This window comes from Peromyscus eremicus, chromosome 12 (assembly GCF_949786415.1).
Source record: "Peromyscus eremicus chromosome 12, PerEre_H2_v1, whole genome shotgun sequence".
Lineage (NCBI taxonomy): Eukaryota > Metazoa > Chordata > Mammalia > Rodentia > Cricetidae > Peromyscus > Peromyscus eremicus.
Window position 1 is genome coordinate 72,136,887 of NC_081428.1, and position 2,561 is coordinate 72,139,447.

Sequence of the window (2,561 nt, forward strand, 5' to 3'; positions counted from 1 at the left end):
TGAGGAACATGGGCAGTATTTTAGGGAAACTCACAAACTCAGTCTCTGCATATTGGAGGCTGAAGCAAGGATGCCTCTAAAAGCAAGAAAGATCACCCAAAGGGCAGACCCTTTCTCATCCATTAAGTCAAAGGTTCCATGATAGATATCAACCTGAAACCTCCCTTGACTGAAATCACCTAGCATGACACTTAAAGTCAAGGAACATAGACTGGTAAAAGCTAAAGACACATATGAGGTCTTTACTTGTCAGGACATAGCCAGTGTTGCAATGAGGCCGTACTGGAGAAGCCTGCTAGCTATTTGGCTGTCTAACCTTTGGTTGTCCTTTAAAGATGGCCTAAATGATCAACAGAAGACCAAGAAGGCACTACTACAAATGTCCCAGGGGAACCACGGACAGGATCTGCTTATTCTGTATCACCAGGACCACTTGGTAAGAAATTTATACGTACATTTGAATGCACAGGAGCAAGTTGTCCCTCACCAGAGAGACTGGCTTTATCGTAGACTGAAACTCTAAACTGTTTGTGGGCATTGTGATGGCAAATATCAGTAGTCATCTGATAAGGTCAGGGCTCTGGTGATGCCTGCATGGCATTATCTTGACAAGGTTAACTGAGGTAGCAAATGGTTCAGCTGTTAGTGCATTATTCCTGGGACTGAGATCCATGACTGTAGAAGGAGAAGGTGAGCTGAGCATAAAGAAACACTCCTTTTCTCTATTTCTGTTGCCCTCAGGCTCCTGTATCTATGGTTGCTCAGCAAATATGCACACCATACTCATGGTATCATGGGAAGACAAGCACTCCTCCTTTGGCATGTTTGGGTCATAGTATTTCATCACACAAACAGGGAAAGTACCTTATGCACAAATTCCATGGAGAGCTACTAAGCACAGTGACAGGCTTGGACACTTGGTAGTGATAAATGCTGATGAGCACTAAGTGTTGAAAGACTGCCTTCAAATGACAGAGATGAACGCAAGAATATTATACTGACAAGACTACCATGATGCCTTTGTAAAGGAAGAACACAGAAACCTCCTTCCATGACCTTGTCTCTGTTCTTTCCCATAAGCACAGGGTGTGACACACTACTCCAGGGACCGAATCCCCTTTGGTCACACCAGAAATGCTGTTAACTGTATGAAATTTTGTGCTAACTCTTGACAGTTTTGACAATAACCATGTCAATCTTGAGCTTGTTTATATTCAGTTCATCACACTGCAGGTGTCTGGGAGAAAGTAACAGAGACGTTGCCTCACCTATTCCTGCCTACACCAGGTGAAGGGACGGTGACAGAGACAAGATTGAGCTCACCTTTCCCCTGTTTCTTGTTACTCAATGTTTGCAAAAGGTGAATTTACATTTCATTCTTAAATCGTGTGGTTGAATTTCAACTGAGGAACTATACAAGTCAACATTATCTACATAGGAAACTAATGCTAAGGTCATCATCTTTCCCTCCTATCATACAATAATGATTTACAACTACCGTATGTCACCCAATGAGATTAATGCATTTCAACAGTACCTTCTGCTTCACTTTCTGATACATCTACAGAAGTGTCTGCCTGGATTTGCAGTATTTCAGCATTCTCAGGAGCAACCATGTGCTGTTGATGGTTCTCTTCTAAGACATTGGAATCTGGAAATTCTTTAACAGCAGAGACAGTTATGTCAGTTTCATGGTAGAAAATAGAGGAAACCAGTCAGTTTTAGTACACCCCATGTCATGCCCATTCTCCAGGCACAGTCATCAGAGTCACGGTGGTGTTTCAGGGGGATCACTGAGTGCACTGCACACTCCTGCATGAATTGCATTGGTGGTGTAGGCAAGTCCTAAACTCATGTCAATGTGATGTTGTTAAAAGAAGAGCAACATGACTGTGTTAAGTTTGCTTTTACCTGATAAACAGTGTCCATGTCTCTCTTGGAATCCCATAAATATGGTAAACTTTACAAACTCCCTCCTTTCTCAGTAGTGTTTACTAAGATGCTATATACTGTGAAACTTCTCAGTGCAAAACATATGAATATACATATATATACATACATATACATGTATATCCATCCAAATACACACACATGCATGCATACATGCATGTACACACACATGCACACACACACAACTTGCCCTCAAATAAATGTACATATAATAACAAATTACTCTGTGGTATCTGTTATTGGCAGAACAGTTAGCTACATTTAAATGAATCCAGGTAGCATGAGATTGTGTTGGTTACTCTTGCAACCAACAGTAGAGAATGTATTTATTTTCACTGTTTACCTTCACTGTTTACATGAGAAACTATAGAAGGGCCCTAGCTTAGCAGATATATATGATCTTCCTCCAATATTTTCAACCTGCCTAGTGCCTCTCAGTTAGTGATTCTCTGGTTAGTGGACCACACTGAGAGGTGAAAAGGCTTCCATATTTTGTAGAGATGCTCAGATTCAAAGTCACTCAGAGCCAAGTTGTCAGATGATGGTTGGGATGAATAGGAACTTCCCTTCCACTAGACAGGCCTGGATATGTCCTCATCATGAATTGACAA